The 26,102-nt window shown below is 43.8% G+C and overlaps 2 long non-coding RNA genes across 7 annotated transcripts in view; both read right to left on the bottom strand.

Annotated features, from left to right (window-relative positions):
• Positions 1-1,310: 1,310 nt before the first annotated feature.
• LOC113845104 (uncharacterized) lies at positions 1,311-11,913 on the bottom strand. 6 transcript variants are annotated; one of them, XR_011812603.1, is made up of 8 exons: positions 11,840-11,913; positions 11,642-11,736; positions 11,403-11,535; positions 9,544-9,618; positions 9,349-9,404; positions 6,608-6,633; positions 6,270-6,385; positions 1,311-3,698 (listed from the first exon to the last, which is right to left on the bottom strand). It is a non-coding gene; the product is annotated as an uncharacterized lncRNA (long non-coding RNA). The 6 variants fall into 6 exon arrangements; XR_011812604.1 differs by having other exon boundaries at positions 11,657-11,736; XR_003500371.3 differs by lacking the exon at positions 11,403-11,535.
• Positions 11,914-17,320: 5,407 nt separating this feature from the next.
• The window catches only part of LOC106015679 (uncharacterized), a 28,085-nt gene continuing 19,303 nt past the window's right edge, over positions 17,321-26,102 (bottom strand). Inside the window, exons 2-4 of the long non-coding RNA XR_002400133.4 lie at positions 23,455-23,594; positions 22,043-22,364; positions 17,321-19,918 (exon numbers count right to left, since the gene is read on the bottom strand). This is a non-coding gene — a long non-coding RNA (uncharacterized lncRNA). The remainder of the gene's footprint in view (positions 19,919-22,042; positions 22,365-23,454; positions 23,595-26,102) is intronic.

Below are 26,102 nucleotides of genomic sequence, written 5' to 3'. Positions count from 1 at the left end.
CCACAGTGATAGATCCATTAACTATTCAGTGCCTTCCTATTTTCTTCTGGGCACTGTTGGCAGCAAGCAGAAGCTCTGGGTATTTTCTGGCTTTTGGTGCCTTTGTAACACCGTGCTCCGAGCCCAGTGCTTCCTCTTCACAGCCAGAGAATGAATCTGTTTTACAAAATTTACTTGTAATATATCCTCAATGGGCTTTTGACCTAATGTTATGCAAATCTTTGCTCCCTTAGAGAAGAATTGAAGAAAATAAGCTGAAAAGTATTCCAGACAGGAATGTTACGTGTAAAAAATACATTAGAATTGTTTAAGAGAGGGCATTAAGGATGAATATGAAATAGAGCATTATTTCACATTAAGTAAACACACCATCTCTGGTGCATACTTAATTTACCTGTTGAAGCTGGCAAGTGTATGTTCTTGTATTTCTTAGCATTGCTCCTGGCAGTATCACAGGCTCAGCTTTGGTTCAATCAGTGTCTGTGAAGAATATGTCACGATTCATTAATGGTCGATAAGTACAAGAGAAAAACTGGATAAAGACTCAATGACTGGGCCAGTGCTCAGCACAGGAGCTATCAGAGCACTGTCACTTCCAATCTGATTGGAAATATGGTGCTCAGTTCAGTCAGGCACCACAAGAGAGAAAAGCAGCTAAAATGGAGCAAAACCCTCTCCCAGCAGCATCCAGCTTTCCAGATTTTGCAAGTCCTTTATCCTCACAGTAAAGCCACAAATGGTGGTTGATCTCCCAGGGTTTCTTTTTGTTGTCTGTGGTCCTTCTCTGCATTTCTACTGAGTGTCACTACAAAAGGGGTGTGACAGTAGTCATTCAGTCCAGCGTCATCGCCTGTTGGGTTTGGTGGGCAAAGCCACAAGTTGCATCTGTCCTGGAACCCCCATTGTCTGCAGGGGTGGAAAGACTTAACCATATGCAATATCTATGCACAACAAAACCTGAAAATCCATACCAGTCACATTTCCTCAATCCTCCCTCAGCCATCTCACAGATTTATAAGCCATTTTTAAATGATTTTTTCATAGGAATGCATCCTGGCTAACACTGCCTCTGCATTCAGCATGCTGCTTTTGATTTAGTCTTGATTAATTATTTTTGTCCAGCCATTCAAAGCACACTCATCAGGGGCGCTGATTTATGGCACAGGGCATGAAATAGCCAGATTCTATTAGAAAGATTTGCAGTTACAAGACTGAGGCATTATTTATTGGGGCTTCACTACTAATTGGTAACTTTCTGCTCAGCACCTGTGAGCGGGCAAACGGTTCACGTTATGCATTCACTGTGGTGCTGGCTTCTTTTATTTACTTGTCTGATCTCACTAGCCTTGAACAAAAGGCCATAATTATGGGTAGCTAATGATACAAATTTAAATAAGACCTAAACACTCTCAACAGTAAATGGAGAGGATGCGAGAGAGAAGAATTTCTGAGTTACTGAGCATACCTAATACCTGGATCAGGCCAAAGAACGCAGAGTTTATTGACTTTTGATTTAATCAGCCACATGCCCAGAAATAGAAGCGTTGAACGCTAACTTCTGCATTTCACAAATCAGCCAAAAAGCTTTCCAAAGATGCTCTCTTGAGCTTTCTTGCCATGTTAAAAAGTGCTGCTCCCCAATTTTCACAACCTTTATTTTGGTGGGAGTTAAAAACTTACGCATATTTGAGCGCACATCATCTCCATCCCTTCCCTCCCCGCCTGAACCAACATTGCTTGTTTGCCCACCTCCTAAAAACAAGCCAGTGGCATCTGCATTTCCTCTTTGGTCCTGCAGGAGTGTGAATGCTGCAGGAGAAATGTCTTTTGTAATTTCTCAGGTGAAGGTATTGAAAAAAGGAAAGGACTGTGCATATGAGAGGCAGCGGAGGGGCTGGTGGGAAGTTCAGGAGGCCAAGAAACTCCAAAATTCAAACAGTCGGGTAAAGCTCCAAACTGAGGTCACGTAGATGAGATTTTAATCTTCTGGCCTGTGATGCTGCTCTTCTCTGATGACCAGCAAACTAGAGGCACCGTCCTCAGTTTATTGCCTATACTGAAATGTGTAATTTCTGATCCAAGTCACAAAGTATTTGGCTATTTAAATGGATTCACAGTCTAACTTGTATAAACTCAATTGGGAAACTGTCCGTTCCTTGGTTAAGGTATTGATGACCAAGTTTAGACTCAAAGCCATGCTGTTAGCTCAGCAGCCCATCACATGCTCTGTAGACCAGCAGCTGTCCCGGATCAGTGGCTCTGGACAGTCACACACTCAGGCACTTCATTTCCCTCTCCAACACAAAGCCTTTAGCACCACATGCAAAAGGAAAGCTCTGGTCCGAGGGAGATACTAGTTTTAGCTCTGCACCTTGCCCTGAGGTCCCATAATTTTTCTTAACCTAAACAGGACCGGCTTCTTCCCTGCTCAGGAGCCCAGTGAGTAACACATAGGAAATGAGGGGGAGGACGCTGGCAATTCCATGGCATCTTTTGTAATAGATGGGGTCTTAACCCCAGTGTCCTGGATAAACTCCAGTTCTGGTAATTGCATTCTGCATAGTTAAAATCCCCCTGCAGTTTCAAATGAATCCATTATTCTTCACTTCCTTTCCTAAATTGCTGTGCAGCTTTGCTTTGTGCTGCTGAAGAGTTGCTTTGTTTCACCTGAGGGATGATGGCATTTCACGGCTGTATGAAGTGGGCCTGAGCGCACAGTTTGTACAACAGTCAGGGAAACACTTTGGGATTATTCATAATTAATCCCTGTAAATGAATGGGTTTATAACACTGGGTGAAGTGGTACAAACACAAAGCACCACTTCTCTCTGAACTTGGAAGCTGGTAATATAAAACCTATACAGGCAGTAAAAGACAGAAGTTTCTAAAATTCCCCTTAGCCAGCTAAGCATGCAAGCTTCAAGTGACTGTCTCAGTCTTTACTTTCCCATATTGTTATTGATTAATTGCTTTACTTCAATTTCCTTGTTCTAAATGGAAACAATCATAACTCCAATCTCTGGCTGCAATACAAACTGAGTTCAAATCTTTAAATTGTATCTGTAGGAGGAGGCGACAGGGAGTAGAAGGAAAGATTTTATTTTTTAATCATCAATTTTCAGGTGTTCCAGGACTTATTATTTTCACCCAGATGTAGAGAAACCACAGGGCATTTCTGCCCCAGTCAAACCCAGGAGATGCCTCAGCATCACAAACTTGCTCTGGCATGATCTCATTCCCAGCAGCGTGTGCTGGTAAGAAACACGAGGATATTCCACAAACAGCAAAACATGCCAGTCTGTCTGGAGTTAAGTCAGTGGCCTTTCTCAGCTCCAGCTGGTTAAGTTATAACTTCATTCCCCTTTAGGATTTGGGCTAGTCCCTATTTCACTCAGTGCCTGGGGCTTTGTGAGAACATCAGACACCTTCTGAGTTTCTAGCCTCTCCTGGAAGGAGACTGTACCACCTAGCAGCTGTCTCCCATGTGGGAGATGCTTTCTAGGAGCCTTAGCAAGGGAGAAAATAGTCAGGACTCCCATCTTTGGGAAAAGTATCCTTTAGCTAATATTATTCTCTTTACCCAGGGCTATTACCCAAAAAGAAGGCCATTAAGCGTAAACAGATGCCTTCTGCCCCTTCTTTCTCTGCAAAGCAGGTCAGTCCACCCCTGGATTGCTTCAGCACTGTTTTGATGCATGCTAGGAATGAAATCAATAGAAAAGATTACAGAAAGTCATGTATGATGTGGAATCTTGAAGAGAAAAGCTTAATCTGAAACAGAAAAATGACTGCCTAGGAGCCACATGTGCATCTCATTTGGAAAAAAAAAATCTATACTGTTATTAAAGTAGCCACGATGAGAGCATTAGCTACAAATTAGGTATGTGTACTGGGGAGCAAGCTTTCTGTATTGTATGGGGGGAGTAGCGTGTCTTACACTATGAGACAAATTAAACAAGAAGCTGAAAGATCTGAGTGCTAGGCAGGGGTCAACTCAGGACCCAACTGAACTTCAATGGTATTTTATACATAAACAGTATTTTATGCACAAACCACATCATTTTAAGAACAATTCTCTAACAAAGAAAATGACAGAGGAAAAAATAAATTCTTTCCTTGAAGATCTGGAGGGGCAGGGGACCCAGAACAATTAACAAACCACAGCTGACAGTGTTCCTTCAGATGCCACAGAAGGCATTCATGGCACTGCTCCCTTGGAAGACTGCAGGATCTCCATGCAGCAGCCTGGTGTCACTACAGGGGAACCCCAAAGCCCAGCTGTGGGGGACTGACCCCCCTCCCTGCCCAACCCACAGCCTTTTTCTGCAGACCCTGCAGCAGCTGGGGCTGCTGCAAGGATCCCTTCTCCCTCCTCCATCCCCAACCCCACACTGCAGGGAAGCAAAAATAAGCAGTGATTTGCTTCCCACGTGCTCCTTCACCATGCCACCCAATTTTGCTCCCCTTCCTCCTTCAGGAAGGAGGCAATATTCCATCATTATTATACTAGCTTAATATTAGCTTAAAAATTAACAGAATCTTTTAAGATGGCTATGAAACCACATGGAGGGAGCTGGAGGACTTCTCCCCCAAGCCCTACTACTGTGAAATTTTCACAAGCAGCGCTTCAGGGATTTTGAAATCTTTCCAGATTTTTTTAAAGAAACAAAACCGGGAAATGAGTAGTGTGTTTTTTTTCCATGTTCCTCCCTACCCTTCTTGTCTTTTTTTTTTTTTTTCCCTCCAGTGAGAAAAGCTTGAAAAATAAAAAAGAAAGGGAAACAGGAAGATAATCGAGAATGGATTATTTTGATTAGAAGTCCTGTCCAATCTTTGATGCAAGAAAGCCCTTTTACCAGCAGTGCAGTGGTGGAAGGATGGAAGACAAGTTACAGGAGTACAGTCTGTGCCTCCAGCAGGGTTAATTCAGCGAGTTAGCTAACATCATGAGAGCGGGATTTCGGGATTTACGCAACCACCCTCTGTGGGAATTGCATGCACAGCCTGGCCTCAGCACCCAGCCAGCAAGCCAGGCAGCAGCAACTCTCAAGGACCCTGAGTACGCACAGGGATTTAATCTGCAAGCATAATAGCCTGCAAAATCCTGACCAGGACATGGAATTGAGGCAGTTCGTCCCTCATGGGACAGCTCACAGTGACATCATGGACATCCCCAGGGAGGGCTGCCTGCGAACATGGCTCTGAGCACTCTCTATATTGTAACCCACATCCAGCTGGGAGCACACCCAGGCACGGCTGTGGTCTGCGGATGGACTCACGGACAGCTGGACAGGCACTTGTTCCTCACACACAGCCCCATGGCCAGAGACCCTCATCCAGCCACTGCACTGCAGAGGGACTGGCTGCCAGCTTGTGGTTATTGAGAGCGTATTAATCACAAAACTCGTTGCCACCACTTGTAGGCATCAAAAGGACCATGTAACACCTCTCTTGAGGCTTGTCTGCTTTTTTTGTTTTGTTTTGTTGGTTGAGCATGCCAGCAGTAAAAATATGCATATTGTTTAAAATGTAAATGGATTCAGATTTAACTATCAGACTCTGCTTGTTGCTATGCCTTTATGCGCAGGATGGAATAGTACCTTTATACCTACTATTTATTCTACATGAAAGTATGTAAACCCTGTGATCCATTTAAAGCTGAAATCTTTCTGATAAGCTAAACAGATTGAGCTCCATAAATCTCAAACCATAAGGCACATTTTCCTGTCCTCATATCATTACTATGGCTCTTTCCGGCATCCTTTCCAGTTTTGCAACATCCTTTCCGAGATGTGGAAAGCAGAACCACGTTCACTATTTCACTCTTGCCAAAATAATGCAAGAGACAGAGGTAAAACCACTGTTCTCCTACATCCCTGGTCTCAGCAGAGGCCAGCAGTCAATGCTTTATATCATTTGACTTGCTTTGAGAAGACAATTTCCATTCAGAATTTCACTAAAAAATTCATCTGTTGATTTTAAGAGCTGCACCCTTTATAGGGTGTCAGTGAAATAACAATCCCTGATCCATTAAGGGAAATTGTTTTGAACCCAGACAAATTAAAATGACCTTGTTTAGCAAGTACATTTAAGAAGACATCTGGCATGCAATGTTCCCCCCCTTGCTTTCTTTAGAGAAAAATCCTATCTAAGCATATGCCGCAGGAAACAGCACAGTAGTATTTTGTACTACATGAGACACTTCTTGTGCATTTAAAATTTTCCCTAGTGGTAAGTATGAATTCTCCTCCTTAAATAAAGGAACTTGCCTTGCAGTCACAGCAGCTGTCCACACAACACCCACTAATATGTTGCTGAAAAGAGGTCACCTTTCCCTTCAAAGGGAGGTTCTTCAGGAATCTCTGTCCTGCCATCACCTGATTCCCTGGAGGAAAAAAAAATAAATATATTTATATATACACACACATTAAGAGACATATTTACAAACACCACCAATTCAATTTCAAGCTGTTAGTTCAACACCCTGGCAATAAAAGAGCTGTAAGAACAATTGCTTGTGAGAAGCCCTTGCACAGTCCCATGAGTACTCAAAGCTACTTATTTATGATCAGGACCATGGAAGAAGAACAGAGAAAATTGCACTTACGCAGGTTCCTTAGAGAAATCCTTTCTCTGTAAGAAATGAACATTAATTTATTGTGTTAATATAATTCAGGGTCAGTCTTTAAAGCAGAAGCAATTACCCAAGGATGGAAATATAAGCTATTATATATATTGAGCAGACAAAAAGATGTGTTCTTAGAATCAGATACAATCCATACTTAAATATCCAAGTCAGGCACAAGGATCCCAACAAGTACAATTTAAGAAGTAATTGAAATATCAATATATATATATATCTTCATAGTATTTTACTTGCAGTCAGATCATTATTGTAGCATCTGTCAGCTGAGCTGCCAAGGAGATCTTATGTGAGTGCATTCCATAATCCACGCTGACAAAGCAGGTTGGCTGTACATAAGTACAGCACCCTCTGGGGCCAAAAGGGCTCTCAAGTGGCCACACCATTACAGACCAAAATTACTGCTGAAAATGCAACCCCCAAAATCCACATGAGGAACCTTAAGTAAAGTTAGAGAAACAGAATAAGGAAGTAAGTAGAAGATTCATTTTTAAAGATAGTTCCAGACTCCAGAATTCTCCCTCAAAATGCAAAGCAGGTATGGGCATGTCCTGTGGGCAGCAGGCTGGGGAGATGGTGCCTGGAGCCAAAGCCCTCCTGCTCGCCCTGCCACGGCAAACATGCCAGCTCCACAGATGTTGCTCTCCACATCAAGATGTACACAGTAGGGAACAGAGCCCAAAGAGGAGATATATACACATATATATATGTAGAGTACAGAGGAAACCAGTTGGGTATCTTTTGTTAGAAGTTGTGCACAGTCAGACTAAAGAACAAAGCTTTGAAGAAAAACTTTGCTTGTTGAAAGACATCTCCTTGCTGACTCATTCCTCAAGATGTACACACTTAACTGCAGCCCTGATACAAACCACTCATGCTGTGCAGCATCCAACCCACTCTGATGATAAAGCAGAGTAAGTAGTTGTGCAAGTAGCTAAGGAAAGCCATATATATGTAACCATAATATTGCTTTTGTGGCTTCAAGGGGCATTATTCCAGGATATGGTCCCAGAGCAGATTCAGGGAGAAATGCCCAGCTCATGCTTTGGCCAGCCATCATCCTCAAATGAAATAGCCTTGAAGCACAATTGAGCACTCTTCATGCTGTTCCCACAGCCTTCAGAGCTTTGCGTATGGAGATATCTGGACACCCTTCTGGGACAGATTGGATACCCAGACACCTTTGGAGTTGCCTAGACTTTCAGCATAGCCTGATTTGAAGTGTCCAACAATTTCACGTGGGAATCATGAGATCTCCAATGGGGTCCTCTGGGAACCACTGCAGTACAGATACTAAGCAATAGTGAATAAGCTGCTCTTCTAGTGTGTGTACTACTTTTTCAAAGTGAGATTTGTTGATGAAGACTCCATGACAGGAAAGAGATAAGATGACTTATAAATATTTATCATGTTATTCTTTCTATTCTCAAGAAAGAGAATATTCTATTTACTGAGAAAATAGTTTCATTAGACTCTGCACAAACCAATTATATGATGCTCATCATCTTTCAGCTTTCATAAGTTCTTAATTGCTGTGGGAGAAACAATTGTTAAACAGCTATTTCTATATGATACAGATATTACAATTGTTGCGCCAATAAAATCCACAGTATATTTATGCCATTCCTCTTAAACTTTGTCCTCTTGGAATACAGATATAGTCCTTGCAAACTGTCCAGTTAGCAAAATAGATGCAGTTAAAGTAAAAAGAATGATGTATACATATATATGCACTGAATACAAAATATATGCATATACATATGTAATTCCCTAGTGCATCCACTTCCTTCTCAGCTAAACCAGGGAAGATTCTAAAGGTGTGCTGAAGCTTAAAACTATAATTCTTCCAAACTGAATTGCTTCAGGCTCTAAAATTTCAGGAGTTCATTAAAAACATCATGACATCTAAAAATAATAACTAACATCATTTTAAAGGCTGCAGAGTTTTAACTTGTCTTCTGAATTTTGCCCCTGCAGCTCTGCATGCTCAGCTTGCTTTCTGGAATCACTTAGAGCACTAAATATTTACTTCTTTCCTCTCCTTTAATGAAAAGTGGTGATTCTCATGAAACACCACAACTAAGTAACCTTGAATCACCCCACCAGTATCAGAAGCAGCAAGTTCCGAAGAACTTAAATTAGTGACTAACGAACAAGGAAGAGTCACCGGCAGCTTTCAAACAGGACACACTAGACTGGAGGTCATTCATGCAAACCCTGCAAGACATCTATTGTGGTGAGGTCCTTAAAAAAGGAGCTAAGGAGGCCAGGCTGTTCTGAATCACAAAGAGCTGATGGAAGTGGCCTGCTGATGGAGCCACAAACACTACTGGTGTTCCAGCCCCACAGAAACAACAGAACTCTTCCAGTGCAGCTGAATATAAGAAAAGATTTTGCGTTTCCCCAAACAGGACCACAGTTGATGCACTTTGACCAATCTTTTAGCTATTAAACCTAGATAAATGTACCGTCACTTTCAGGAGTAGCATGGTACACAGAGAGAGATGACAGATCTCTTTCCTGCTTTTCTTTTTTTAATAGAATTGTAATAATAATTCCATCAACTCATCAACTGAGGAAAAAATAATTCTAGATAATGAATAATATTTCCTGTAGTGAAAACCGTATATACAAATCACTTGGGAGACAGGAGAACTGCAGTGCAACTTCAAGGACCAGTGTGTCTTTGGAAACATGCTGCATACCATCAGGAGAAAAATGGTCCCAAGGAAATCCAGAGACACCACCACAGGACCCAAACCTGTGGAATGGACACACAGAAATACATGTAGGAGAACAGGAAGTCAAAATAGTCCAAAGACCTGACTCAGCCAAGAGCATTTGCCAGGCCCTGAAAGAAAAATCACTGCTCCTAGCAGGCAAGCTTCACCTTGTCCTACCTGAACAAATGACATTCACTGTCACAGCATATCAGAGAGGATGAGCTGGGGGAAGAGCGTGATGAATTGCCATAACTGAAGGAAGAAAAAGGCACCAAATTAGCTGTCGAAGAGCAGGACCAGAAGACTACACCCAGGATAAGCCCATGCACAAAGTACAGCTCCCAGAATGAACTTCACCACCCATTCGGGATGCTCCAGGCAGTAAACCCACAGGTGAACCCCAAACATCCCAGGGTACTTCTATCATAACTGCGGCATTAATCTGCAACACTCCCTGTCCTCTTACATCTTCTGTCAGGCAGTACTTTCCCTTGTTTTTCAGTCTGTTGTGTAACACCACTCTCCCTGTGACACCTACAGTGAGCGGAGTGAGTTGATACCACCGGGCGCTTTGTAAAGCTCTGCGGGATGCTCTGGGATGCCAGCAGCTGCACACAAGCAAGAGCTTAACATTGCTGGCACACTGCCTGCAAATGGTGGTTGCTAGGAGGCAAATATCATATTTAGAAACCTGAAAAGAAGCAACAATTTCAGGTCCAGTTCGAGGCTCATTGAAGTCTTTCTGTTGACTTTAAGTAGGATGTGATCCGTCCTTTAGCAAAGGCACTGGAATTTTTTGAAGAAGTAAAAACGGACGTCACCCAAATGACTTCAGACAACAAGGGCAGACAACAACAGGCTGGTGGAAAGCGAGAATGACTGAGGAAAATGAAAGGCAACAGCAAAAAGCATTACTGAACAAAACCCCACAAGATAAAGGATTTGATCGGGAGCAACAAACAATGAAAAGCCATATGAAACATGTATTATTCCAAGGCTCCCCCACCAGCATTAGATGTGGCAGAGCCACCGGGATTTTTCCACTCCCTCCATCACGTGGCCATTCTCACCTAACAGCTGTACCTGTAAAAGCTGTATAACACTGCTGCTGCCCTTCGGCCTTTCTGATCTCCTGCTGTGGCACCTTGTGGTGTTTTTAGATGCCAGTGTGGACTAAGGGAGGCTTAAGGTTTGCTAGCAGAAGGTTTCTAGTGCATAACATGATCTCATCATGATCCATACCCCTCTCCACTGGGCATTCAAAACCACCCCAGGAGCCCCTAAGAAGTTGCAGCTGTTTTGTGGAAGCACAAATGAGAATAAAGAAAAATGTCAAAGTGGGAAAAAAAACACCAAAACATCAGACCAAACACACTCGGATAAACCTGCTTTCTCCCTGCCTGCTGTACCACTGCAGGACAAGTCCTTTTATTCAGCAACCTCTAAGGGCTCTGTACTAGGAGAACCCCATTCAAGCTCTCTCTCCCTGGCTCGGCTGAGCTTCGGCTGGTTTCCAGCTGCTCCCTGGGAGCACTGGCCAGCACAACACCTCCATCACTTTGGGGAAGACCTCAGCCCCATCTGTCCAGGGGGCTGTCCCTGAGACAGAGTCAACAGGCAGGACACCACAACCAGACACCTGTAATTGGTAAAGCAGTGTTGCCTAGGCCTCCTGCCTTCCCCCAGTAAATAAGTCTCAGGTGAGGCCAACCTAGCAGATGCCATCCATACTCACTTTGGTACCTCTGTTTCTTTTTATTTTATTTCTTCTGACTTGTTTCTCAGTGAACACTCAAGTACAGTACACCCAGCATTATGTGCAAGGCACCCAGGCTCCCCCAGCTGCCCTAAGCACAGCAGCATTTGGCATCATAACCTGTTTTATATCTTGCTATTATTTTGTTTATTTTCACTAAGAAGAAGAGACAGAGAAATAGCATCAGTCTGAAGCAAGACATACTTTTTTTTTTCTTTGATAAGAGTGTAGCGGGGATGAAAACATATTGCAAATCTATTTAAAGCATGATTTTCAGCACCTCCAGGAACTCCCTGGTGGGATTTCAAAGTCTTCGCTCACTGCAGAGGTATTCACACCCACTCTGGTTCTCCAGGGAGGAATAGTTTCCTCAGGTTTTGACTGTGTTCTATGAAAAGGGCACACCTCTTTTACTAGTGGGGAAAAATAAAATAAAATAAAATAACAGATACAAACAACAGCAAAACAAACAAACAAATAAAACCACCATCAACAAAATCCCCCAAAAGAAAAACTCACTGCTGTGATCCTCACCATGGGGGTGAGGATGTCATTTGAACTATGTCAGACAGCACATCCGCCACCCAAGGACTGTTCCTCTATTCCTCTAATCTCTGGAAACAATATAATAACCATTTCTTCAATATCAACAAAAAACAAGCAAGGAACAACCAAGGGTAAAAGACCAGACAAGCACAAAAATGCAATTCCTCCTACCAATAAAATCTATGAATTTTAGCAGAAGTGATACTCAGTTCCTCACCCACAGAGCTCCAAAAACTTGCCCAAAATGAGTAAAACTGCTGAATTCTGAACATTTGAGTCTTCACAACATGGGTGGGGAATTGAATCACAAAACTCAGCTCACCTGCGTGGGTCTGAGAGACTCAAGCTTCGCAGTGCAAACTTGGTGCACTTTTCCCAGCCTCCTGCAATCGTCTCATCTGCACATTGCCATTGGCTGCAGGAAGCTCACACACGTCCTTCACCTGGAGTCTGGTCAGTTGTGACAGTCAGCCAGGAGAGCCTTTACCTTGGTAAATCAATAAAGGGGCCAATAAGCTTCAAACAAGCTGTTATAAATATTAGCAGATAATTTAAAATTTTGTGGATGAGAAAAGTGAAAGGCAACGTTTAGTGATCCCACATCCAAGGAATCCATTTGTGGAGACACCCGATAACCCACTCAGGTGCTAGAAGACACAAACCTCTGTCTCACCAACGCTACAGTCCCACAGCTGTGACCTCAATTCCATGATACCTGGCAGATGGGGAAGCTGCAAGGGGAGCAGACCTGTGCCTGTTTTCCCATTTGGACCTGCTAAGGCTGCAGATGCTAAGCAAACCCCGTGGTCCCCCAAACCCAACTGCTGCCATCTGAAGAAAAGTTATAAGTGGCTAAGCAGAGGCTCCTAAATAAGAATTAAGTTTAGATTGATTTAGATAGATATTACATGCCAATTTATTTTAATATAAATTGATTATTTGGAATGTGTTCATTGAAGATTAACAGCCCCTCAATGTGATATAAATGCATGGCTAATTATAAATCCAAGCTGTCATTATTAATATTTCTAACAACCAATCTGTAGTCAAAAAAATCACCAATTTTAAGTCTCCCACAGTCATGGAAATTGGAATGGACCTTGCTCTGTCTGAAATCAATCAGCCGATGAGTGCCTGGCTGAAGTCAGAGCTAGGGAGCTGAGATTTCTGAGGCCCACAAGAAAACTAGGAGCTTGGAGTCTGATTGAGCTTTCATGCATTATATGCAGATATATATATACATATATATTTTAATTGGCACTTCCAGAGGGGGACTGAATAAGGTCACAGATAACTTGCTGCAACTGAGATATAGAGATGGGTCTATGAGGGTTCATACTCTGAGCACAAAGAGCAATGTAGTGCAATCCCAAAATGATAGGCAATAGGACAAGCAGTCCCTGTGTACAGATGAGATTTACTGAATTAGATGTACCTAAATGCAATAGATTTCCACAGAAAAACAACTCTGTTATAACTTCCATCCTGCACATCAGTCGAAGGAGCAGCAATAATTTAATACACAGCGCTGACAATTCTGCACACCATAGCGCCTTGCTGCTGGGTCACCGCCAGAAGGAAGGTAAATGTGCTTCTCTGAAGAGACAGCATCTCACAGCAAATTTGGACCAAATGAGGTTTATCAAGCACTGGCATGCTCAAGACACGCAGCAGGCAAGAGCCGTTCCCACCAGACTGAGGGGCATCCAGAGGGAGAGCAGGAGACAGGTGCTAGTGGGTGAGATGAGCCTCCCTCTGCTCCCGCATTGGAAAATCCATTTGTAATAACGTCAACACAGCCACAAAGCCCCCGAGCACCAAGCAGTGGCTGTGGTGGGCTTGGGCTGGGGCTTGGCAGCTGCTGAAACCCCCCAGCCACCATCCCTTCCCTATATCAGCCCCTCTTGCAAAAGGATGCAGCATTCACTGCAGCAAAGAGGGGATGGGATGCTCTTCAGTCATGTGCAGGGGCTTTATGGAGCATGGTGGAAGAGTCCTGGGACATAAATTTGGGCCACCAAACTTTCTGGGGAAAAGGATGGACTAATAGCCCTTTTCCCTGGTGTGGAGGATCAGAGTGACATGGGCAGTGGTGGCGGTGGCATTGCCAGAGCTGCCTCAAGCCCCCTGCTTAGGACAGCTGGTGGGGGCTGGAGCTACACAAGAACTTCCCAGTGGAGCTTTCGCTTCTTCCTTTTCAGCAGAAACTGCCAGTTTGACCATATTGACACATTTTGTGTGAACATCTCGCTTTCAACTCGCTGTCTTCATCTGGGAGTTAGCAAACCATTATATTTCCATGCAGCTGAAACATGTCCTCTTGGCTCTGAGTTGATTTTTACATATTTGTGTATAAATAACAATTTCTGTAGTGGTTTTATTATGCATAACAGTGATTTTTTTTTAGTGTTTCATTTTTTCATGCAAGATATTTTGAGCAGACATTTTCAGGACATGATGAAAGCCTGGGCTCTCTCATGCTGCAGTTTACTTTACAAACAGCAGTTTGCAATGGGATACGCAGTCCAGCGTAAAAGCAAGGAAAGGCTTTTTTATTCTGCTAGTAAACCTGTTCGACTTCTTCATCTAGAAGAAGCTAAATGCAACATATGAAAAAAAATATATATTTTTTTTCCCAGAGAGCTGAGGGGGTTTATTACTGTTCCTTGCAAGCACTTCTAGATTTGTGATCTCGTGACTTGTGAATCTCAGTTGTTTTGCAAGAAAAAGCTTTCCCTAAAAGTTGCCAGCACTTTTGGTTTTATTCCAAATCAAGAACTGGCACTTCCCCAACTTTAATTAATGGTGGTTATTTTTTGCCATCTCCAGGAGTAGCAAAACCACAACAATTGGCCCAGAAGTAGAGCAGAAACAGTTTCTGCTGTGACCTGCTAGGCAGTCACCATTTCCCCCATCATCCAGGAAAAAAAGTAAAAAATATTTAAAAATCACATAAGCCTTAATTTCTTTCTTTCTTTTCATTCTTTTTTTTTTTTTTTTTTTTTTTTTTTTTAGTGCAAAATAAATGTTGTACTAAATCACCTGTTTATCACTCACCAGGCATTTGCAAATAAACCCAGCCTCAGGTTTCAAGCCTGTCAGAAATTTTCCACCAGAAAACACTGATTAGATGCAAGATGCTCTGTGGGAACGTATTGATTCTGTCTGACCTTTGGGCATAAACCAAATCTGACTTTTTACCTGTCCATCTCCCTTACTTTCCTGTCTTCACTGCTGCCTGCCTGCCAAACAGCAGAGGGATGTGGCTGCTGGGGGGCATCCCCCATCCCACCTCCCTCCTCACCCCCAAGCTGCTTCCACACCTAACGCACAGGGCAGGATGCACGTTTGTCTTTGCTTTGTTTTTCCAGGACAGAGTGGAAGGAAGCTCCATCCAGACCCACAGTCTCCCTCTACCCTTTAATCTTCAGCCAACGTAGACAGTGTCAGATAGTCTCCCAAACCTGGAAGGACAAAAGCATTACTCAGAGCAAAGCTTTATGGCAGTTGCTTGATGTTTTGCTCATCCAGAAACTAAATCTCTACCAAAAAAAAAAAAGAAATAAAAAAATACATCTTCTATTATAGGCCACTGGCACATCCTACAGCAGGACTGGATACTGCAGCAAAGACATAGGACTAAAAGTATATTTTAGACTTTAAAAAAATACATTCAGCTCAGAAAAAAAATCATCAAAGCACCTTGCCTGGTTTAAAACCCTATACATTAACATCTGGCTGGTTGGTGTCTGAACTCCTGGCAGCCAAAGGAGGTACAATTACCATCATCACCGCACTGTCAACCTCTTCTGCTTTGTTGTTTGCAATTGCAGGCAAATGGGCTCCACAGCCCCGGCAGCCTCCCCAGCCCTGCCTGTGCACAGTCTGGCGCTGCATGTGTTAGCAATGAGCCTCGGCAGCCCATTCTCAGAGCGTGAGCTCACTGCACAAAATGAATCTCCTCCCTTTTTTATCCCTTGGCAGGGCAGGAGGCTGCTCCTGCAGCTGGGCTGGAGAGCCCAACCACTGGCTCGGGGTCTGGTTTCCTGCTCGGGGACTTGTGGAGGGAGGTGATGGGGGGAGAGGGGCTCAGGAGCAGGCACCTGGAGGAGATGGAGCTGGTGGCAAAACCGCAGTGATTCCCTTGCTTAGAAAAAGTCATTAAATAAATAAATAAATAAAAAATAAAAAAGCAATGAACAGATAAGATGTCAAATAGCTCTGATGCTGTCCCAGCGATAATATCAGGACTCATATTTATGCTCCATCCTGCCAACTCATGTGCCCCACCAGCCTGCTCCGCTCGCAGTAGCCAGGGGTCTGAGCAAGGTGCTGGGACATCACCTCTCTCCTCACTCCCCCCGTACCCATGGTTGGAGTTTACATCAGTCCTGGTGAGCAGAGAAACCTCTGGATGCCTGTGGCCACTTGTCTGAGCTCTGCGGCCCATTCGTCCAGCCACAGCCACCTCTGCACCTTGCAGAACTGTTTAGACTTTGGTGATGTGAGGACTGGTTTGCTGCCCCGTGTTGATAAGCCTTCTGCTGTCCATCTGCCCACTTCATCAGTGACAGGGTTATCTGCAACTGTGCTGGGTTTATACTAGTGCCAGTATTTTCTAGGCACAGTACTGCAATTGTGAAGTGTGAGCTCATATCAGCCTTCCCTTCCTTGAACTTTCTGTCAGTACACCAAAGAAAAGAAGGGAAGATTTCACTGCCATATTTATGTAAAGAAAAGTAATTAACCTCATGGTAGGAGTGCAAATCTCGGATGAGACAGCAACACACTTAAACAACAGGCACAGCCACCCGGCCACCCAGAGAAGGGGCCAGGTGACAGCGGTCACTGCGTGGTGACCCCTGGGAGGGGACACAGTGCCCAGGAGCTGTGCCTTGCACACAATGGTCATGGATGCTGATGGTGATGGCAAAGCTGGAGCTGAGACTCAGAACAGCTCAAATGGCTGTGGAAAAGGCACACTTCACAAAATCAGACAATCGTATGCTGCTTTGCTGAGGGCAAGCAGATATTGAGCATTTTGAGAGCTGAGGAGCAGTGGCCCTTTGGGTGTCAGAACAGCTTTCTAGCAGCTTCATAATTTACATGAACTTTTGAATATGATTTCCTCAAATCAAATAACCTGCACAAAAGGCTGCTCTGCCTGGTGGCACAGAAAGCACAGCACGACCTGTTTCTGGGGCAGGTACAGCTGCTTTGCGCTCTCCAACTGGTGCTCACCATCCTTAGCTCCTCCAGGGACACAGCCCCGTCCCAGCTGCCCAGGAAGCCACACAAGTGCTTTCAGCTGTTCAGATGGTTGGTGAGCTGATCAGTGTCCAGTCTCAGAGAGTAACTTGGGTCAGGAGTGAGCTCTTCACACAGTTATCTCTATCTTTTGCCCTATTTCTCTGCTCCAAGCAGAGCTGGCTGCAAAGGTGGGTCAGGTTGCACAGGGTCCCACGTCAAATACCTGAGGACCTCCAGGATCCCACAGCCTCTGTTCCAGCATCTGACAATATTCATCATGAAGATTTTCCATACATCTACTTAGAGTTTCCCTTACTGCTACTTCTGTTTCCTGTCTTTCTGGATACACTCTTAGCCTCCACAATATGTCCTGCTATTGAAAGATGAAACACTCTACCAAGATTTATTTTTATTTTTTATTTTTTTTTATAATGAGAGGAATTAGTCACATTTCTTCAAAAATGGGGTAATGTGGGATAGTGATAGCGGGCTCATAGGAGTTTTTTCTTCCAGCAAAGCATCCCACACTGCAGCAAGCACAGCACGGGCGAGCCACACACCATGCAGAGCACATGTGTCAGAGGAGAGCCAGCCCACACTGCAAGCGTTGATTACTGCTGATGGGATAACTTAGACTTACTTAACTCTTTAACTGCTTCTACTGGCTGGCCTTCTTGAATATTTGGTGATCATTAGTAGAAAAGGAAAACAAAGTAAGACTCCTGCCCATTCAGTCACCCTAGTTGTGAGGGTTTCCCAAATTGCCAGGATTTTTCTATCTGTTGTAAAGCCACAACAGGTTCCCACCAGGATTCCTCCTGCCTCAGCCCCTACTACTTCATCACATCATAAGAGTTAAAATTACCCCCTTGAAACCTGTCTCTGAAATTAAAACTCCAAAAGGGGACGCAATTCTTCTGCAGCATTGTGTAGGCATTCATACGCAGTCCTCTCCCTCGTTGTAATGCAGCCCACCTGCCTCAGAAGGCAGCTTCAACAGGCAGGACTCCCACAAGCACACTTAAATCTGCATTAGCTGCCTGTTTATTCAAGATAGAAAGTTCCTAGAAATAGGTTAATTGCTTTTCTTTAATTACACATTCTCTTAATAAATGCCAATAATAAAAGGGAATGTCTGCCCTGGAGATAAGATTATGTCACATTCATAACTCGGCTGTTTGGGATGGCAGATAAATGCCTCAGCCATTTTGAAATATGAATTTGTCATTCATGAGAGCAATAAATAATGCAAACAGGATATGTGGTTACACTGACATTATCACCTCATCATTGCTTAAAGCCACCCCGGGCACGAATATGTGGCACTATAACCCCAGACTCTTTGATAAATTATTGTCCATCACAATCCCATCTAGCACAGGGGAACGGATGAGCATTGGAAAGGTTTTATGGTTGCAGCTGCAGTATTTTGTGGCTGCAATACAATTACTGCAGTTATTGCTGAAGCAGCAAGGGATGCTGGAAAGTAAGGGAAAGTCTGCATCCTCCTGGGAGGTAATGTGTAAAGAAACCTTAACGAGTATACCCCATGGGGGATTTCCTACCCTGCAAGTATTTAAACTGCTAATTAATTCCTATTAAAACAAGGTCTTTTGTGTACATCAAAAAATGGTGCCTGAGGCTTTGAGCCTGCAGTGGGATCTCCTAGGACTTTGCACCAGCTGAGTCTGTCAGGCTTGGCTGAGGCAGTATGACGTACCGAGGAGTTTTTTAGGGTCCTCCATTTTGGGATTGGAGCACCGAGCTCATGTCCATGCCTTAAGTCCATTCCCAGGCATGATCCAACCACCAGAAAATGAGACAGCACAAAAGCAAGCGGTCTCCAGGCACAGATAAATTATGCATGTCTCTGCTCAAGCCTTTGCGTGTGCAGTATACATATTTCAAGATTAACCACCAGCCTTACACATACAACCACTGCTTTTAAAGCCCTGCTTCCTTGAAAACAGGGGAAAAGTTAGAGATAACCCACGCTCTCAGATCATTCACAAAAAAAATCAGAGGCTGACAAAGGAGCCTCAGAGGCCAGAGGGCTCCTGGTAAAACAGGGCCACGCTGGGAAAGATCAGGTTACTGGAGCCCTGCTGAGATGTGGTGCTGGCTTTGTGGAGAGGTTCCTCTCCCCATCCCTCCTCCCCCTGGGTGGATACCTTCAGCACTGCTCCTTTTATATGCTCACAGCAGTCTCTGTGCATGTATTTTTTTTTTTTAACTTCTCCTCTTTTATTGTGCTGTAAAAGGCACTGAGCGACAATGAGGTTGTCTTTTACTGGCACAGTACGGGGCTGCAGATCCCTGTGTTGGACCAGCCGTGGCCTTTCTGGTGTCTGCTGGGTGGTGGCACAAATGCTCCGGCAGAGCTGGGATGTCTTCGGTGAAGGACTGCCACTCCTGCCCGTTAAATCCAGATGCAGATAACGGAGCAGCTCCTCTGCTGAGCTTCCAGACAAGTGCCACCCCTGTGCCCAAGGTAGGATGGAAAGCCCAGTGCACAGACAGACAGCAGACTCCCATGGGAATCCAGGGACTGCTGCAGCCCCAGCACAAGACTCCTATCCTGTAACCCCATGCTCAGCACATCCCCAGGCAGCTGACACCAAAGCAGCAGATGAAGGTGGCTCTGAGCTGGCTACCTCTTCCACCAGCCACCGAGCCTCACCCTGCCGCTTCCTCAGCAGATGCCTCTTCACGAACAGGATAAATTAATCAGCCATAAAGTGTTCCCATGCTAATAGCACCCCTGTGCGACTCAATTCAACGTAATACTGCCCTCTTGTGCCTCCTCACTTGAGGGGCCTTTGCCGTTAGATGATTGCTTTATTTTTAATTGGAGGGATGGGCAATCTACAAAACCAGTTGTTGGTAAAGCGATGCTGATGGTTTTTTATCCCAAGACATCAAACAGTTCCTGTTTCTTGTCATTCTCAATGCATGAGTGGGCTGCGTGGTCCAGATACCCATCCACTCAGGGTAGGGAAACTGAAAAGACAGGTAGGGAAAATAAAAAATAATCACAACTCAAGGTAAAGGAACAATGGAAAATAGAACAAATAGAGAACTGCACTATTTTGAAAACACTTGACTCACACAGGTTATGTTAGACCTTTTGAAAGCACTGGGTAAGGCAGGAAATAGCATTTAATTAATGTGCTTTTAAAATTTATTTCTTTAGAGTCACATACCGAGCAGAAAAAAAACGTCAATCCATCACAATTAACATTTTACCTAGAAATAACTACAACCAGCACAGTAATCATGGGCAATATCATGTCTGGGCTAGAGGCTTTTTCTCCATGCTGTCTGCAGTAGATGTGGATGATGGGCACTGAAGCATTTCTGCTGGGGATAAAGATCGTGGTAAGCCTGTTACACCTTGGGGAAGTCATCCTGTCCCTGAAGCCAGGACTCCACTGCTTTGCCCACTTGAAGGATGCTGACCGAGGTCATCCTGGCCCTTGGTCCCCTGGATGTGGAGGCGGTGTGCCCCCCCAACCCACTGCCCTCCTTCCCAGGCCCCTCAGAAAAGCCACAATCGATGTAAAAGCAAGCAAGCCTGCAGAGAGAGGCTGTGTAAGTGCAGAGGCACAGGAGCGAGCTCAGTCTGAGCTCCGGGCTGCAGTATCTCTCGCTCCTGAGATTTGTTTGCAAGGAAGCAGCCTGTGCTTTTATGACACCATCCAAATGGCTGCAAACATCACCTTCTTCTTCTGTGGAAGACACATATTTCAGGTCTGATTTCATTTCACTGTTTATCCAAACTGGCTTGGACAGCAGTCACTTCCTAACAGAGAGGGGCACGCAGTGCATGCAATGCAGTAACCATAGCGTTGGAGCAGAAAGTCATGGGGAGATCACTGGAGGAGGAAGAAATAAAGGAAGAGAGCTCAGAGAATAAAGGAAAATTGATAATGGCACAAGGGAAAAGGTGCTTTTCTGGCACAAAGCTGAGTTTGTCTTGGGTGTTGCTATTTAGCAAATTACTTGCATAAGCAGAAAAGAAAAAAAAACATGGAAAAAAAATACAATAGGTGCCAAGATACAGCCATGGGCATCCTGCACCATGTTCTGAATGGTTTTAGAACAGCCTGTCCTCGCCCAGGTACAAAGCTAGCTGCATCTGTGGCTGTGTTTTCATGCTGTCACCTCTAATGTGCTTAAGTACGTGCTTACCACCCGTGCTGAACAAGGCTACCTATGTGGACCTGTGCAAATGTTTTCTTTCATACAATCCTTTGTCCCTGAGTCCTTTGAAGAAGCCTCCAGGGAACAAACATTCATTCAGAAGGGGAAAGGACTATAAGAGCACTTCAATCAACGGCCTATGAAATATGTAATCACTGAAGGTACACCAGCTTACGCTGGCTGAAACAGGGTGAAGTTCATTTGCTCCGGTACAAAGCTGTAGGAAAATACCAACACCTTTCCAGAGGATTCAAAAGCCAGGTTTCTGTATCCCTCTTGATATGGGAGCAGAGCTGCCAGGGGTGCTCAGGCACCCATCCAGCCCCGGTGGTTCATTGCTGCTGCCTGCAAAACTGCCTCACGGCTTGGCAGCCAGCAAGAAGAGGACAGCTTCTTCCCTGGCATTGCCCAAATTAAATATTGAAGATGTTTACGTTCGGGAAAGATGTGGCTGAGGATTTGGGAAGCTCTTCAGACATTATTAAAATGCACTAAGTGGTTTGCTGGCAATTACCTAGTGTTGTCACCGGCTGAGGCTGGATGTGGCATGTCAGAAACTCCTGAATGCATTTTTCTAAATAAAACCTAGATAAGAGAAGATGAGAAGTTTTTTGACCAGGAAACTTGACATTTCAGTGTTGACATCTCCAACTAAGTATTCGTAATAAAACTTCCCAGGAAAGACAGACAAATTATGTTGTGAAGCTTTTACCGGGCAGAGTTTAAGGTGTCCTTGTGCGAACTGATTTAAAACTTCTGCATTCTTCTTTTTGCACCAGCCAGAAGTAGATATTCCTTCCAAAGTTACCAGAACTCTTATTACATCAGGGAGATTGATTTTTTTTTTTTTTTTTTTTTTTTTGATAAACCAGTTACAGCAAAATACAACGTTGGATGAGAATACAGCAGAGAATGACCTACCTGGCTAAGATTTAGTCCCAATAAAAGTGATGACATTCTGGAGAGCTGTTGAAGCCCTGACTAATATTGTATTTTCTTTTCCAGTTGAGGGTGTCTCGATGTCACAATGCCTGCTGTGGGGGTTTGTGGATCCTCAGCTGCTAGAAAGGGTTTTTCAGCAGCAATGTCCTGGAACATTTCCACTTAACTCCTGCTGTCTCCAGCTAGCGATAACTCTAAGAGCGTGCTTCAGATCCTGAACTTACTGCCATAAGAGTAGCATTCATCAGCTCAGGTCTTGAGCCAGTAATGTATTTTTCCTGGGGCTACACCTTAAGGCAATCTAGAAATGGAAGACAGTGAGGATACCAACTTATTAAGTATGGTATTTTTTTTTTTTTTTTTTACTACATTGAGGTTAAAGTAAAAAAGTCCACTGGAAATCTAACTTCTGCTCAATTGTCTACACCAGGTGCTTATATTTTTTGCAAGTGTACACTAGATCACAGCCAATGGGGGGACTGCTAGAGAACACTGAGAAGCCAGACAAAAGAGCAAAAATTATTATTATTGGCCAGAATTAATTTTGGCAGGAAATGAGAAACGTGTTTGTAACTGTCCTGGGCTGGACCCACTTCTGACTGAGCATTGCAAATAGGTAGTTTTAATACAGAGACTGATTCACTCATAAAGGTACTTTATGATGTGCTTGCCTCTGGCAGCAGGGGACAGGATTCACTGACCCCAGAGGGCCCTTGCCAGTGCAATGCTCAAACTTCTGGCACTGGTAAAATTTCCATGTTGGGCTCTCGGTGAAGAAATACACATTAATCATCAGTCCTTTAAAAGGATCCTGCACTGCCCCATCATTTGAGGTCCCAGCCCTATCATCAGAGCAGGATTGGGTTTGTGCTCATGAGCCCACGAAGGTTTCCCTTATTAAATCTCAGAGGAGAGCATGGACATGGGAGCCCTGCAGCAGCACAGGAGCTGGGGCGGGTCTGAGATGGGGCTGCAGCCCCTGGGGATCACAATGGACCGGGGGTTGTCCACCAAGTGGCTCTGGAAGCTGCAATATCCAGCAACGTGCATCAACCCACAGAGGATGCATCGCCTCTTTCCCTTGGCATGGAAAGAGAAATAAAAACAAAGTCACCCCAATGATATGGCGTGAAGGCCTTTCTAAATTGAATTGCTCTTCTCTGGAAGAAAATAAATATATATATATATATATTTATACAGAGAAAGGAGGTAATTTCCTACAGCTAGACTTTGCCAAGCACTGTGAGGAATAACTAGCAAGAGAAATCCATCTGTAAAGCCACGATGGCTAAGAAGAAAGATTTCTACACATGCTAACTCCACCGTGGCTGCATTTATAGGAATTTGAAGTGTTACTGTGTGACAACAGAAACAGCAATATGTTGGCAGACCTTTTTTTAATGTGTTAAAGGGTCATTAATCATTTCCTAGTGCTCCAACAGTCAAATGTACTTGATATCTTCATTTACTTAGAGTGTTCATACCAGCTTCTCAGCTATCTTCATTTCCTTGGAAACAGCTGTTTTGCCTGCTAAGGAAAACAAAGTAATATTTAAAAAAAAAAAAAAAAAAAAAGGAAATGGGAAGAGGGGAAGAGAAAGTAGAAATACAATAAAGACAAGTACAAAAACTTGAAGGTTCTCAGTAAATACAGACCTCTATTACTTACATGCAATCAATAAGGTCACTTGTGTACTAACTCATAACAAAGTACAGTTGACAATGTGTTATTTTTCTGCTGGAGAATATAATGTGAGGCTGAGCATGCTAATGACTTTTGGAAACGGGCAATGACAAAGATTGATTAATATCAGTTGACAGCCTGCTCCACAGCTCCGAAGCAGGAATAGCAATGATTGATTTGCCAAAATGTGGGGCACAGGCTTTAGATTATAGAAAGGCTACATCTGAGCTCTATCTGGTTTCAAAATATATTTTAAGGGCCAAATGTTTGACAGTAGTTAAATGCTTAAAGGAAAAAGCACAAGTGTAGCAATATTTTCAAAAGGCAGCTTATTCTAACAGTGTTTTTTCATTGTCTAAGTACCTTTACAAGCCTGAACCAGTAGAATGTTAAGTTCAGGAGCAGAAAGCCTACAAAAAACACTGAAACAAAAGAAAACAATGAAGGGTACAGCTGACATAACTGACTTAAAAAATATATATATATCAGAGAGACATCATCACCAGCTTAATGCTGCAGGTTTCAATGATAAAAATCTCACCTAGCAAAGAGTCACTTTCTAAGAGAATGAGGAACAAGATGAAGTACCCCCAGCAGGCTGTAGGGCTGCTTAATCACCAAGCTGAAAAAGCAATGCAAAATAAATACCACACCCCAGGCCAACAGGGATCCCCACGTTTTTAGGCAACTGTATGTGTGACAGAACGTGCTCCCCCGGGAACAGCAGATGAGGAGATGCAATCCCATCCTCACCTTGTGGAGGGTGAGGGGTGGGAAGTCTTGTTGAAAACCTGACGCATCCTTTGCATTTCCTCTTACATTAATGAGTTCAGCTTTTTACTAAGCACAGCACAGCCTGAGTGCCCTGAACCTTAGAAAAGCCAGACCAATAAGCTAATATCTGTACTCATGCACCATTTATAATGATTTTGTCTAACGCAGCATGCAAAAAGCAGGAGAGAAGGATGGAGAATTTCATGACAGATGTCCACCAAAATGCTAGTCTTCATTAGGGATGTGGTCATGTGTGAAGCGCTGAGTTAGCTGACATGATGCTGGCTGTTTTCCCTAGACCAGGCCAACTTGCAGCCAGCACCATATCAGCTGATTACAATTAAACCCTGCCACTAATTAAAGCAGAGCCTCTAAAGCCATTCCCTTCTCCTAGCACTCCCCTCTGGATGTTGCAGCCACTGCCTTTGCAATGTAACACACCATCTCGGTGGTATCTCACAACGTGACAGACTGCGATCTGTGTGGTGCAGACCTCATTAGGAAGAGAAGGCATTAAGACAAACAACAACAAAATTGCATTTTCACTGAGCACAGAATCTGCTAAGAAGTGGACAAGTGTTTGACTAGGGGAGCTTGGGGGTTTCCTGGGCTTCGTTCCAAAGTGCATTTTTAAATATGAAGGGCATTGTTATTTTTCATAGAAAGTCTTATGGAGAATTCAGCAAGCTCTCAAGGAATTGAGGTTGGAAGTTTCCCTTCCCATTCAGTCATATCAGAGAGGCTCTGAGTTTGGGGATTTATGACTCTTTTGAACTGCGTGACATTTACCTTGATGCTTCCAAAAAGAAAAGAGACCCTCCTTCTTTGAGGCCAGCTCGCTTATATATCAGTAGTATCTACAACTGATAGATTTTTCTTAATAAAGTGTTTATGGTGTGCAAAGATAAGCCAGCCTTTTAGGAGGACCAGCCACCCTTAATTAGTAAAGTTTGCAAAGAAATCTCCATTCTGAGTAAGATGTCCCTTAAATAGGGCTCCACTGATCACACACTAAAGAGAATTGATGTGCCTGTTCCAAGGAGCAGGTTCCTGACATAAATGACCCATTTGCAGAAGTAGCTGTGCAAGAAATTAGGATTGGCACCAACTGGCTGCAGCACAACACGATTTTTACTGCTTGGTTGATACTCATCTCACCTTCCTTTGCTCCTCTCAAAGTCAGGTATAGAAGGTCTAAGTAAGCCTGCAGAAGGCTCCTGCCACCTGTGGATAAAGGCAGGTGTCCTCAAAGGGGCTTTGTTTCTCTGACCCTAGGAGAAACACCTCATTTAATCATGCTAGTAGACAGCTCTGCATTTACAGCAGGAGGAGTTTGAGTAAACCTATCCAAAGAGCTCAACTTGCAGCACTCGTGCCAAAAATCAGTCCTTTTATAATGGAGAACCTGTAAACACAGCTACCAGTTAAAAGGCTGGGAGTCAAATGCTCAAATGAGACCCATCAGAAGACAAGGGGAACAACCCACAGAGGACACAGCAGGAGGTGTTTTTTTTTTTTTTTTTTTTCTCTCCTGGAGCCCACCCTGAGGTCCCCTTGGCCCCAGTGCAATCGCTTGCAGGT

This window comes from Anas platyrhynchos, chromosome 13, assembly GCF_047663525.1.
Source record: "Anas platyrhynchos isolate ZD024472 breed Pekin duck chromosome 13, IASCAAS_PekinDuck_T2T, whole genome shotgun sequence".
In the NCBI taxonomy this organism is placed as follows: domain Eukaryota; kingdom Metazoa; phylum Chordata; class Aves; order Anseriformes; family Anatidae; genus Anas; species Anas platyrhynchos.
Note: the sequence above shows the minus strand (reverse complement) of the source record. Positions and strands in the feature narration are given on the sequence as shown.